The following is a 14,621-nucleotide window of genomic DNA, read 5'->3' as shown; positions in this document are numbered from 1 at the left end:
TTATTTATTTTCCTTTCAGAATGGGGAGTTCTGTCACATGCGAGATTTGTGTTGTGCGCCTGTGAAACAAAGTCACTTGCGCTCTTGAAAAATCGGACCCTGGTGGGTAGTTTAGTTCGAACATAGCGCAGACCTTACTTTGAAAGTAGATTGGACTGACTGCAGCCTAGCTGTAACTGTCTCCATGTTGTTTGGTTGTCCTTTTTTTTCGATTCGTATTAATTTTTGTTGTCGCTACAGCGACACCTAGTGGCCTGTCGCCGCGCCCTTTTTCAACCTGGCCTCGGACTGAGCCCCTGCACAGGTGTGCCGATTTGGGTGAAGGGATCTCACTCCTTCCTGGAGTTATAGCCATTCGAGCCACCTCGGACACGCCACCTTAGCACGCTTTGAGGTCCCCTCGCCAAGGTGAATGGAAATTTCCTCTATTTTTGGATGATTATTGACACTCAGACTCCAGAGAAGCTTTCTGTGCTGATTTGGGTGGGACTGGGCAAATACCTGGCGCCAGGTTGGCAAAAGGTTCGAAATCCAAAACCTGCGTCTCGTTCGGCTCGAGCCAAGGATTCCGGTGACATAAGGCACGTGGCTCTGCGACCAACCGTTTGGGAGTTACGAGCGATGCCGTACTTTCCGTCGCTGCAGTTCCACCGTCAGGCCGATCGGGACAAGGCCCGGTGACGTTGCAGACAGGGGAGGGTACTACCATCCCGCAGTGTTGCAGGTGTTTTCATCTTTGTTTGATTGTCCATTTACATTACATTTTCCCTATTTTTCAGCTTACGGCGCCACCTAGTGGCCTGTCGCCGCGTCCCTTTTCGCCTGGCCTCGGACTGAGCCCCTGCACAGGTGTGCCGATTTGGGTGAAGGGATCTCACTCCTTCCTGGAGTTATAGCCATTCGAGCCACCTCGGACACGCCACCTTAGCACGTTTTGAGGTCCCCTCGCCAAGGTGAATGGAAATTTCCTCTATTTTTGGATGATTATTGACACTCAGACTCCAGAGAAGCTTTCTGTGCTGATTTGGGTGGGACTGGGCCAAATACCTGGCGCCAGGTTGCAAAAGAAGGTTTTCGACAAAATCCAAAATACCCGAAAATTTCGTCAGAGCGACGGGCCAATCTGAGACCTGCGTCTCGTTCGGCTCGAGCCAAGGATTCCGGTGTCATAAGGCACGTGGCTCTGCGACCAACCGTTTGGGAGTTACGAGCCATGCCGTACTTTCCGTCAGGCCGATCGGGACGAGGCCCGGTGACGTTGTAGACAGGGGAGGGTACTACCCAGATAGCACACTTACGTCTGCAAGATGTCTGTTAAAGAACTGTTGATCTGGAAAGCATCTGCCATCTACAAACGTCTGACATACGCCTTTCAGATGTCAGTTTTATATACCTTCTAAATCATAAACATCTAAAAGACATCTAATTGACATCTATCTGACATCTAAAAGGCAGTGTTGGGGAGTAACTAGTTACATGTAACAGCATTACGTAATTTAATTACAAAATGAATGTAACTGTAATTAGTTACAGTTACGAAGAAAAAATTAGTAATTAAATTAAAGTTACTTATGAAATTTTTAACGATTACAAAGGCAATTACATTTGAATATTTACACACATCCACATACAGATTTCACTGATTTCTTTCCCAAATTGCACTGACTGTTCTGAGACATACGCCCTAATAATTTCCAGAATTTTAACAGAATTTTTTGTTTTTCCCAGTCCGCCCTTCCTGTAAATTAATGGCAAAAACATGCAGTTTCATTTAATACAAATAGGCCTACTGAAGCTTGCAGTGTTGTCAGCCTCTGCCGCCTCAATATAGGAGTACATGAGCACATAAACATCATTTCTAGAACTGCTCTGTGTCACGTCATGCATTTTACCTATCATATCATATACAAAGAGACAGCAGTTTAAAAAAACACCAATGTTTCAGGAGTTTATTATACAGGAATGACACATGCTTATTAGATAACTGTATTTGAGTTGATGTATATGTTTTTATTTATTATTATTTAATTTTCACAAATTTAGAAAAGTAATCTAAAAGTACTCAAAAGTAATTAGTTACATTACTTTAATAAAGTAATTGAAAAAGTTATACTACTATAACATTTTAAACAGGGTAACTTGTAATCTGTAACCTATTACATTTCCAAAGTAACCTTCCAAAGGTTACTTCACTTGCGCTCTTGAAAAATCGGACCCTGGTGGGTAGTTTAGTTCGAACATAGCGCAGACCTTACTTTGAAAGTAGATTGGACTGACTGCAGCCTAGCTGTAACTGTCTCCATGTTGTTTGGTTGTCCTTTTTTTCGATTCGTATTAATTTTGTTGTCGCTTACAGCGACACCTAGTGGCCTGTCGCCGCGCCCTTTTTCACCTGGCCTCGGACTGAGCCCCTGCACAGGTGTGCCGATTTGGGTGAAGGGATCTCACTCCTTCCTGGAGTTATAGCCATTCGAGCCACCTCGGACACGCCACCTTAGCACGCTTTGAGGTCCCCTCGCCAAGGTGAATGGAAATTTCCTCTATTTTTGGATGATTATTGACACTCAGACTCCAGAGAAGCTTTCTGTGCTGATTTGGGTGGGACTGGGCCAAATACCTGGCGCCAGGTTGCAAAAGAAGGTTTTCGACAAAATCCAAAATACCCGAAAATTTCGTCAGAGCGACGGGCCAATCTGAGACCTGCGTCTCGTTCGGCTCGAGCCAAGGATTCCGGTGACATGAGGCACGTGGCTCTGCGACCAACCGTTTGGGAGTTACGAGCGATGCCGTACTTTCCGTCGCTGCAGTTCCACCGTCAGGCCGATCGGGACAAGGCCCGGTGACGTTGCAGACAGGGGAGGGTACTACCATCCCGCAGTGTTGCAGGTGTTTTCATCTTTGTTTGATTGTCCATTTACATTACATTTTCCCTATTTTTCAGCTTACGGCGCCACCTAGTGGCCTGTCGCCGCGTCCCTTTTCGCCTGGCCTCGGACTGAGCCCCTGCACAGGTGTGCCGATTTGGGTGAAGGGATCTCACTCCTTCCTGGAGTTATAGCCATTCGAGCCACCTCGGACACGCCACCTTAGCACGTTTTGAGGTCCCCTCGCCAAGGTGAATGGAAATTTCCTCTATTTTTGGATGATTATTGACACTCAGACTCCAGAGAAGCTTTCTGTGCTGATTTGGGTGGGACTGGGCCAAATACCTGGCGCCAGGTTGCAAAAGAAGGTTTTCGACAAAATCCAAAATACCCGAAAATTTCGTCAGAGCGACGGGCCAATCTGAGACCTGCGTCTCGTTCGGCTCGAGCCAAGGATTCCGGTGTCATAAGGCACGTGGCTCTGCGACCAACCGTTTGGGAGTTACGAGCCATGCCGTACTTTCCGTCAGGCCGATCGGGACGAGGCCCGGTGACGTTGTAGACAGGGGAGGGTACTACCCAGATAGCACACTTACGTCTGCAAGATGTCTGTTAAAGAACTGTTGATCTGGAAAGCATCTGCCATCTACAAACGTCTGACATACGCCTTTCAGATGTCAGTTTTATATACCTTCTAAATCATAAACATCTAAAAGACATCTAATTGACATCTATCTGACATCTAAAAGGCAGTGTTGGGGAGTAACTAGTTACATGTAACAGCATTACGTAATTTAATTACAAAATGAATGTAACTGTAATTAGTTACAGTTACGAAGAAAAAATTAGTAATTAAATTAAAGTTACTTATGAAATTTTTAACGATTACAAAGGCAATTACATTTGAATATTTACACACATCCACATACAGATTTCACTGATTTCTTTCCCAAATTGCACTGACTGTTCTGAGACATACGCCCTAATAATTTCCAGAATTTTAACAGAATTTTTTGTTTTTCCCAGTCCGCCCTTCCTGTAAATTAATGGCAAAAACATGCAGTTTCATTTAATACAAATAGGCCTACTGAAGCTTGCAGTGTTGTCAGCCTCTGCCGCCTCAATATAGGAGTACATGAGCACATAAACATCATTTCTAGAACTGCTCTGTGTCACATCATGCATTTTACCTATCATATCATATACAAAGAGACAGCAGTTTAAAAAAACACCAATGTTTCAGGAGTTTATTATACAGGAATGACACATGCTTATTAGATAACTGTATTTGAGTTGATGTATATGTTTTTATTTATTATTATTTAATTTTCACAAATTTAGAAAAGTAATCTAAAAGTACTCAAAAGTAATTAGTTACATTACTTTAATAAAGTAATTGAAAAAGTTATACTACTATAACATTTTAAACAGGGTAACTTGTAATCTGTAACCTATTACATTTCCAAAGTAACCTTCCAAACACTGCTAAAAGGAGACGTCCAATAGACGTATTGCAGATGAGCAAACAGCCTTAAAACTACATCTTGCAGATGTAAATTCATATGTCAAATAGACGTCTCCTAGATGTATGTGTGCTATCAGGGTACCATCCCCCAGCGTTTTTAGGTCTCCCAAAACTTACCAAAGCCGAGATGGGCATCGCCGTGTCCGGCTTCCTCCCTGCTGCGTCTTAGCAGCATCGCTTCTCGGCCTTTTGGCTAAGATCAAGTGTAGTATCTGTTCTTATCAGTTTAATATCTGATACGTCCCCCATCCGGGGACTACATATTAAATGGATTTTTAGATCACGGAGCTGGAGCCGGGGCTTGCTCCGTCCACTCCATGCATCGGCCTGGTATTGCAGTGTCTCCAGGAACGGTGTGCTTTCCCTTTTTGGGGATTGCCATTTATTGTGTCGAATAGCAGAACAAGGAATGAGAGCTGCCGTTGCAGATGCTGTGGTTTATTGCAAACTTTTTTCCTGATGTGTCCACCTGGGGTCTTGGACTCTTCCACTAACGATGCACCCACCTGAGGTCTTGAAGTCTTTCACAGACGAGGTGACGCATCGAATCAGGTGTGTTTGTTTAAAGAGAGTCATCTAAAACTGGCGTTGGGAAGCACCGGCCCATGAGCTTGGCAGTTTCCAGGCCAGTAACGGAAGGCACCCGTCCTTCCTTTCCTGGAGGGGGGGCGGAGGGCTAACCGTTGGTGAGGATGGTAGAGATGCAAATCACACCTCTGGCTGACCGCCTGGGCCTTCATACTTACCTGGCAGGGGAGACACCATGATCAAGAAGGCGGTTCACCCAGGGCGAGGCTTGTCCATTGCACTCCGGCCATGCTGACCCCTGCGAATTCCCCAAATGCGGGAATCTCGACTGCATAATTTATGGTAGTGGGGGACTGCGTTCGCGCTCTCCCCTGAAATTGTTGGTGAAACAAAGCAGAAGAGGTTTTTACAGTTTTTTATTTATTTTCCTTTCAGAATGGGGAGTTCTGTCACATGCGAGATTTGTGTTGTGCGCCTGTGAAACAAAGTCACTTGCGCTCTTGAAAAATCGGACCCTGGTGGGTAGTTTAGTTCGAACATAGCGCAGACCTTACTTTGAAAGTAGATTGGACTGACTGCAGCCTAGCTGTAACTGTCTCCATGTTGTTTGGTTGTCCTTTTTTTCGATTCGTATTAATTTTGTTGTCGCTTACAGCGACACCTAGTGGCCTGTCGCCGCGCCCTTTTTCACCTGGCCTCGGACTGAGCCCCTGCACAGGTGTGCCGATTTGGGTGAAGGGATCTCACTCCTTCCTGGAGTTATAGCCATTCGAGCCACCTCGGACACGCCACCTTAGCACGCTTTGAGGTCCCCTCGCCAAGGTGAATGGAAATTTCCTCTATTTTTGGATGATTATTGACACTCAGACTCCAGAGAAGCTTTCTGTGCTGATTTGGGTGGGACTGGGCCAAATACCTGGCGCCAGGTTGCAAAAGAAGGTTTTCGACAAAATCCAAAATACCCGAAAATTTCGTCAGAGCGACGGGCCAATCTGAGACCTGCGTCTCGTTCGGCTCGAGCCAAGGATTCCGGTGTCATAAGGCACGTGGCTCTGCGACCAACCGTTTGGGAGTTACGAGCCATGCCGTACTTTCCGTCAGGCCGATCGGGACGAGGCCCGGTGACGTTGTAGACAGGGGAGGGTACTACCCAGATAGCACACTTACGTCTGCAAGATGTCTGTTAAAGAACTGTTGATCTGGAAAGCATCTGCCATCTACAAACGTCTGACATACGCCTTTCAGATGTCAGTTTTATATACCTTCTAAATCATAAACATCTAAAAGACATCTAATTGACATCTATCTGACATCTAAAAGGCAGTGTTGGGGAGTAACTAGTTACATGTAACAGCATTACGTAATTTAATTACAAAATGAATGTAACTGTAATTAGTTACAGTTACGAAGAAAAAATTAGTAATTAAATTAAAGTTACTTATGAAATTTTTAACGATTACAAAGGCAATTACATTTGAATATTTACACACATCCACATACAGATTTCACTGATTTCTTTCCCAAATTGCACTGACTGTTCTGAGACATACGCCCTAATAATTTCCAGAATTTTAACAGAATTTTTTGTTTTTCCCAGTCCGCCCTTCCTGTAAATTAATGGCAAAAACATGCAGTTTCATTTAATACAAATAGGCCTACTGAAGCTTGCAGTGTTGTCAGCCTCTGCCGCCTCAATATAGGAGTACATGAGCACATAAACATCATTTCTAGAACTGCTCTGTGTCACGTCATGCATTTTACCTATCATATCATATACAAAGAGACAGCAGTTTAAAAAAAACACCAATGTTTCAGGAGTTTATTATACAGGAATGACACATGCTTATTAGATAACTGTATTTGAGTTGATGTATATGTTTTTATTTATTATTATTTAATTTTCACAAATTTAGAAAAGTAATCTAAAAGTACTCAAAAGTAATTAGTTACATTACTTTAATAAAGTAATTGAAAAAGTTATACTACTATAACATTTTAAACAGGGTAACTTGTAATCTGTAACCTATTACATTTCCAAAGTAACCTTCCAAAGGTTACTTCACTTGCGCTCTTGAAAAATCGGACCCTGGTGGGTAGTTTAGTTCGAACATAGCGCAGACCTTACTTTGAAAGTAGATTGGACTGACTGCAGCCTAGCTGTAACTGTCTCCATGTTGTTTGGTTGTCCTTTTTTTCGATTCGTATTAATTTTGTTGTCGCTTACAGCGACACCTAGTGGCCTGTCGCCGCGCCCTTTTTCACCTGGCCTCGGACTGAGCCCCTGCACAGGTGTGCCGATTTGGGTGAAGGGATCTCACTCCTTCCTGGAGTTATAGCCATTCGAGCCACCTCGGACACGCCACCTTAGCACGCTTTGAGGTCCCCTCGCCAAGGTGAATGGAAATTTCCTCTATTTTTGGATGATTATTGACACTCAGACTCCAGAGAGCTTTCTGTGCTGATTTGGGTGGGACTGGGCCAAATACCTGGCGCCAGGTTGCAAAAGAAGGTTTTCGACAAAATCCAAAATACCCGAAAATTTCGTCAGAGCGACGGCCAATCTGAGACCTGCGTCTCGTTCGGCTCGAGCCAAGGATTCCGGTGACATAAGGCACGTGGCTCTGCGACCAACCGTTTGGGAGTTACGAGCCATGCCCGTACTTTCCGTCAGGCCGATCGGGACGAGGCCCGGTGACGTTGTAGACAGGGGAGGGTACTACCAGATAGCACACTTACGTCTGCAAGATGTCTGTTAAAGAAATGTTGATCTGGAAAGCATCTGCCATCTACAAACGTCTGACATACGCCTTTCAGATGTCAGTTTTATATACCTTCTAAATCATAAACATCTAAAAGACATCTAATTGACATCTATCTGACATCTAAAAGGCAGTGTTGGGAGTAACTAGTTACATGTAACAGCATTACGTAATTTAATTACAAAATGAATGTAACTGTAATTAGTTACAGTTACGAAGAAAATTAGTAATTAAATTAAAGTTACTTATGAAATTTTTAACGATTACAAAGGCAATTACATTTGAATATTTACACACATCCACATACAGATTTCACTGATTTCTTTCCCAAATTGCACTGACTGTTCTGAGACATACGCCCTAATAATTTCCAGAATTTTAACAGAATTTTTTTGTTTTTCCCAGTCCGCCCTTCCTGTAAATTAATGGCAAAAACATGCAGTTTCATTTAATACAAATAGGCCTACTGAAGCTTGCAGTGTTGTCAGCCTCTGCCGCCTCAATATAGGAGTACATGAGCACATAAACATCATTTCTAGAACTGCTCTGTGTCACATCATGCATTTTACCTATCATATCATATACAAAGAGACAGCAGTTTAAAAAAAACACCAATGTTTCAGGAGTTTATTATACAGGAATGACACATGCTTATTAGATAACTGTATTTGAGTTGATGTATATGTTTTTATTTATTATTATTTAATTTTCACAAATTTAGAAAAGTAATCTAAAAGTACTCAAAAGTAATTAGTTACATTACTTTAATAAAGTAATTGAAAAAGTTATACTACTATAACATTTTAAACAGGGTAACTTGTAATCTGTAACCTATTACATTTCCAAAGTAACCTTCCAAACACTGCTAAAAGGAGACGTCCAATAGACGTATTGCAGATGAGCAAACAGCCTTAAAACTACATCTTGCAGATGTAAATTCATATGTCAAATAGACGTCTCCTAGATGTATGTGTGCTATCAGGGTACCATCCCCCAGCGTTTTTAGGTCTCCCAAAACTTACCAAAGCCGAGATGGGCATCGCCGTGTCCGGCTTCCTCCCTGCTGCGTCTTAGCAGCATCGCTTCTCGGCCTTTTGGCTAAGATCAAGTGTAGTATCTGTTCTTATCAGTTTAATATCTGATACGTCCCCCATCCGGGGACTACATATTAAATGGATTTTTAGATCACGGAGCTGGAGCCGGGGCTTGCTCCGTCCACTCCATGCATCGGCCTGGTATTGCAGTGTCTCCAGGAACGGTGTGCTTTCCCTTTTTGGGGATTGCCATTTATTGTGTCGAATAGCAGAACAAGGAATGAGAGCTGCCGTTGCAGATGCTGTGGTTTATTGCAAACTTTTTTCCTGATGTGTCCACCTGGGGTCTTGGACTCTTCCACTAACGATGCACCCACCTGAGGTCTTGAAGTCTTTCACAGACGAGGTGACGCATCGAATCAGGTGTGTTTGTTTAAAGAGAGTCATCTAAAACTGGCGTTGGGAAGCACCGGCCCATGAGCTTGGCAGTTTCCAGGCCAGTAACGGAAGGCACCCGTCCTTCCTTTCCTGGAGGGGGGGCGGAGGGCTAACCGTTGGTGAGGATGGTAGAGATGCAAATCACACCTCTGGCTGACCGCCTGGGCCTTCATACTTACCTGGCAGGGGAGACACCATGATCAAGAAGGCGGTTCACCCAGGGCGAGGCTTGTCCATTGCACTCCGGCCATGCTGACCCTGCGAATTCCCCAAATGCGGGAATCTCGACTGCATAATTTATGGTAGTGGGGGACTGCGTTCGCGCTCTCCCCTGAAATTGTTGGTGAAACAAAGCAGAAGAGGTTTTTACAGTTTTTATTTATTTTCCTTTCAGAATGGGGAGTTCTGTCACATGCGAGATTTGTGTTGTGCGCCTGTGAAACAAAGTCACTTGCGCTCTTGAAAAATCGGACCCCTGGTGGGGTAGTTTAGTTCGAACATAGCGCAGACCTTACTTTGAAAGTAGATTGGACTGACTGCAGCCTAGCTGTAACTGTCTCCATGTTGTTTGGTTGTCCTTTTTTTCGATTCGTATTAATTTTGTTGTCGCTTACAGCGACACCTAGTGGCCTGTCGCCGCGCCCTTTTTCACCTGGCCTCGGACTGAGCCCCTGCACAGGTGTGCCGATTTGGGTGAAGGGATCTCACTCCTTCCTGGAGTTATAGCCATTCGAGCCACCTCGGACACGCCACCTTAGCACGCTTTGAGGTCCCCTCGCCAAGGTGAATGGAAATTTCCTCTATTTTTGGATGATTATTGACAGTCAGACTCCAGAGAAGCTTTCTGTGCTGATTTGGGTGGGACTGGGCCAAATACCTGGCGCCAGGTTGCAAAAGAAGGTTTTCGACAAAATCCAAAATACCCGAAAATTTCGTCAGAGCGACGGGCCAATCTGAGACCTGCGTCTCGTTCGGCTCGAGCCAAGGATTCCGGTGACATAAGGCACGTGGCTCTGCGACCAACCGTTTGGGAGTTACGAGCGATGCCGTACTTTCCGTCGCTGCAGTTCCACCGTCAGGCCGATCGGGACAAGGCCGGTGACGTTGCAGACAGGGGAGGGTACTACCATCCCGCAGTGTTGCAGGTGTTTTCATCTTTGTTTGATTGTCCATTTACATTACATTTCCCTATTTTTCAGCTTACGGCGCCACCTAGTGGCCTGTCGCCGCGTCCCTTTTCACCTGGCCTCGGACTGAGCCCCTGCACAGGTGTGCCGATTTGGGTGAAGGGATCTCACTCCTTCCTGGAGTTATAGCCATTCGAGCCACCTCGGACACGCCACCTTAGCACGTTTTGAGGTCCCCTCGCCAAGGTGAATGGAAATTTCCTCTATTTTTGGATGATTATGACACTCAGACTCCAGAGAAGCTTTCTGTGCTGATTTGGGTGGGACTGGGCCAAATACCTGGCGCCAGGTTGCAAAAGAAGGTTTTCGACAAAATCCAAAATACCCGAAAATTTCGTCAGAGCGACGGGCCAATCTGAGACCTGCGTCTCGTTCGGCTCGAGCCAAGGATTCCGGTGACATAAGGCACGTGGCTCTGCGACCAACCGTTTGGGAGTTACGAGCCATGCCGTACTTTCCGTCAGGCCGATCGGGACGAGGCCCGGTGACGTTGTAGACAGGGGAGGGTACTACCCAGATAGCACACTTACGTCTGCAAGATGTCTGTTAAAGAAATGTTGATCTGGAAAGCATCTGCCATCTACAAACGTCTGACATACGCCTTTCAGATGTCAGTTTTATATACCTTCTAAATCATAAACATCTAAAAGACATCTAATTGACATCTATCTGACATCTAAAAGGCAGTGTTGGGGAGTAACTAGTTACATGTAACAGCATTACGTAATTTAATTACAAAATGAATGTAACTGTAATTAGTTACAGTTACGAAGAAAAAATTAGTAATTAAATTAAAGTTACTTATGAAATTTTTAACGATTACAAAGGCAATTACATTTGAATATTTACACACATCCACATACAGATTTCACTGATTTCTTTCCCAAATTGCACTGACTGTTCTGAGACATACGCCCTAATAATTTCCAGAATTTTAACAGAATTTTTTGTTTTTCCCAGTCCGCCCTTCCTGTAAATTAATGGCAAAAACATGCAGTTTCATTAATACAAATAGGCCTACTGAAGCTTGCAGTGTTGTCAGCCTCTGCCGCCTCAATATAGGAGTACATGAGCACATAAACATCATTTCTAGAACTGCTCTGTGTCACGTCATGCATTTTACCTATCATATCATATACAAAGAGACAGCAGTTTAAAAAAACACCAATGTTTCAGGAGTTTATTATACAGGAATGACACATGCTTATTAGATAACTGTATTTGAGTTGATGTATATGTTTTTATTTATTATTATTTAATTTTCACAAATTTAGAAAAGTAATCTAAAAGTACTCAAAAGTAATTAGTTACATTACTTTAATAAAGTAATTGAAAAAGTTATACTACTATAACATTTTAAAACAGGGTAACTTGTAATCTGTAACCTATTACATTTCCAAAGTAACCTTCCAAAGGTTACTTCACTTGCGCTCTTGAAAAATCGGACCCTGGTGGGTAGTTTAGTTCGAACATAGCGCAGACCTTACTTTGAAAGTAGATTGGACTGACTGCAGCCTAGCTGTAACTGTCTCCATGTTGTTTGGTTGTCCTTTTTTTCGATTCGTATTAATTTTGTTGTCGCTTACAGCGACACCTAGTGGCCTGTCGCCGCGCCCTTTTTCACCTGGCCTCGGACTGAGCCCCTGCACAGGTGTGCCGATTTGGGTGAAGGGATCTCACTCCTTCCTGGAGTTATAGCCATTCGAGCCACCTCGGACACGCCACCTTAGCACGCTTTGAGGTCCCCTCGCCAAGGTGAATGGAAATTTCCTCTATTTTTGGATGATTATTGACACTCAGACTCCAGAGAAGCTTTCTGTGCTGATTTGGGTGGGACTGGGCCAAATACCTGGCGCCAGGTTGCAAAAGAAGGTTTTCGACAAAATCCAAAATACCCGAAAATTTCGTCAGAGCGACGGGCCAATCTGAGACCTGCGTCTCGTTCGGCTCGAGCCAAGGATTCCGGTGACATAAGGCACGTGGCTCTGCGACCAACCGTTTGGGAGTTACGAGCGATGCCGTACTTTCCGTCGCTGCAGTTCCACCGTCAGGCCGATCGGGACAAGGCCCGGTGACGTTGCAGACAGGGGAGGGTACTACCATCCCGCAGTGTTGCAGGTGTTTTCATCTTTGTTTGATTGTCCATTTACATTACATTTTCCCTATTTTTCAGCTTACGGCGCCACCTAGTGGCCTGTCGCCGCGTCCCTTTTCGCCTGGCCTCGGACTGAGCCCCTGCACAGGTGTGCCGATTTGGGTGAAGGGATCTCACTCCTTCCTGGAGTTATAGCCATTCGAGCCACCTCGGACACGCCACCTTAGCACGTTTTGAGGTCCCCTCGCCAAGGTGAATGGAAATTTCCTCTATTTTTGGATGATTATTGACACTCAGACTCCAGAGAAGCTTTCTGTGCTGATTTGGGTGGGACTGGGCCAAATACCTGGCGCCAGGTTGCAAAAGAAGGTTTTCGACAAAATCCAAAATACCCGAAAATTTCGTCAGAGCGACGGGCCAATCTGAGACCTGCGTCTCGTTCGGCTCGAGCCAAGGATTCCGGTGTCATAAGGCACGTGGCTCTGCGACCAACCGTTTGGGAGTTACGAGCCATGCCGTACTTTCCGTCAGGCCGATCGGGACGAGGCCCGGTGACGTTGTAGACAGGGGAGGGTACTACCCAGATAGCACACTTACGTCTGCAAGATGTCTGTTAAAGAACTGTTGATCTGGAAAGCATCTGCCATCTACAAACGTCTGACATACGCCTTTCAGATGTCAGTTTTATATACCTTCTAAATCATAAACATCTAAAAGACATCTAATTGACATCTATCTGACATCTAAAAGGCAGTGTTGGGGAGTAACTAGTTACATGTAACAGCATTACGTAATTTAATTACAAAATGAATGTAACTGTAATTAGTTACAGTTACGAAGAAAAAATTAGTAATTAAATTAAAGTTACTTATGAAATTTTTAACGATTACAAAGGCAATTACATTTGAATATTTACACACATCCACATACAGATTTCACTGATTTCTTTCCCAAATTGCACTGACTGTTCTGAGACATACGCCCTAATAATTTCCAGAATTTTAACAGAATTTTTTGTTTTTCCCAGTCCGCCCTTCCTGTAAATTAATGGCAAAAACATGCAGTTTCATTTAATACAAATAGGCCTACTGAAGCTTGCAGTGTTGTCAGCCTCTGCCGCCTCAATATAGGAGTACATGAGCACATAAACATCATTTCTAGAACTGCTCTGTGTCACGTCATGCATTTTACCTATCATATCATATACAAAGAGACAGCAGTTTAAAAAAACACCAATGTTTCAGGAGTTTATTATACAGGAATGACACATGCTTATTAGATAACTGTATTTGAGTTGATGTATATGTTTTTATTTATTATTATTTAATTTTCACAAATTTAGAAAAGTAATCTAAAAGTACTCAAAAGTAATTAGTTACATTACTTTAATAAAGTAATTGAAAAAGTTATACTACTATAACATTTTAAACAGGGTAACTTGTAATCTGTAACCTATTACATTTCCAAAGTAACCTTCCAAACACTGCTAAAAGGAGACGTCCAATAGACGTATTGCAGATGAGCAAACAGCCTTAAAACTACATCTTGCAGATGTAAATTCATATGTCAAATAGACGTCTCCTAGATGTATGTGTGCTATCAGGGTACCATCCCCCAGCGTTTTTAGGTCTCCCAAAACTTACCAAAGCCGAGATGGGCATCGCCGTGTCCGGCTTCCTCCCTGCTGCGTCTTAGCAGCATCGCTTCTCGGCCTTTTGGCTAAGATCAAGTGTAGTATCTGTTCTTATCAGTTTAATATCTGATACGTCCCCCATCCGGGGACTACATATTAAATGGATTTTTAGATCACGGAGCTGGAGCCGGGGCTTGCTCCGTCCACTCCATGCATCGGCCTGGTATTGCAGTGTCTCCAGGAACGGTGTGCTTTCCCTTTTTGGGGATTGCCATTTATTGTGTCGAATAGCAGAACAAGGAATGAGAGCTGCCGTTGCAGATGCTGTGGTTTATTGCAAACTTTTTTCCTGATGTGTCCACCTGGGGTCTTGGACTCTTCCACTAACGATGCACCCACCTGAGGTCTTGAAGTCTTTCACAGACGAGGTGACGCATCGAATCAGGTGTGTTTGTTTAAAGAGAGTCATCTAAAACTGGCGTTGGGAAGCACCGGCCCATGAGCTTGGCAGTTTCCAGGCCAGTAACGGAAGGCACCCGTCCTTCCTTTCCTGGAGGG

At 44.0% G+C, this 14,621-nt stretch overlaps 5 non-coding genes across 5 annotated transcripts; all 5 read left to right on the top strand.

The window, feature by feature from the left end:
* Positions 1 to 4,562: 4,562 nt before the first annotated feature.
* On the top strand, positions 4,563 to 4,753 carry LOC113085679 (U2 spliceosomal RNA). Its single transcript, XR_003284377.1, has one exon. It is a non-coding gene; the product is annotated as a U2 spliceosomal RNA (small nuclear RNA).
* A 374-nt stretch (positions 4,754 to 5,127) lies between these two features.
* LOC113085706 (U1 spliceosomal RNA) lies at positions 5,128 to 5,291 on the top strand. The gene has a single exon (XR_003284401.1). It is a non-coding gene; the product is annotated as a U1 spliceosomal RNA (small nuclear RNA).
* Positions 5,292 to 8,754: 3,463 nt separating this feature from the next.
* On the top strand, positions 8,755 to 8,945 carry LOC113085678 (U2 spliceosomal RNA). Its single transcript, XR_003284376.1, has one exon. It is a non-coding gene; the product is annotated as a U2 spliceosomal RNA (small nuclear RNA).
* A 374-nt stretch (positions 8,946 to 9,319) lies between these two features.
* Positions 9,320 to 9,482, top strand: LOC113085714 (U1 spliceosomal RNA). The gene has a single exon (XR_003284409.1). It is a non-coding gene; the product is annotated as a U1 spliceosomal RNA (small nuclear RNA).
* Positions 9,483 to 14,129: 4,647 nt separating this feature from the next.
* Positions 14,130 to 14,320, top strand: LOC113085738 (U2 spliceosomal RNA). The gene has a single exon (XR_003284432.1). It is a non-coding gene; the product is annotated as a U2 spliceosomal RNA (small nuclear RNA).
* The last annotated feature ends 301 nt before the right edge of the window (positions 14,321 to 14,621 follow it).

The sequence above is a fragment of the Carassius auratus genome, unplaced genomic scaffold, assembly GCF_003368295.1.
Source record: "Carassius auratus strain Wakin unplaced genomic scaffold, ASM336829v1 scaf_tig00042159, whole genome shotgun sequence".
Taxonomy (NCBI): Eukaryota; Metazoa; Chordata; class Actinopteri; order Cypriniformes; family Cyprinidae; genus Carassius; species Carassius auratus.
The sequence above is the reverse complement of the archived record's forward strand: the minus strand, read 5'-3'. Positions and strand labels throughout refer to the sequence as shown.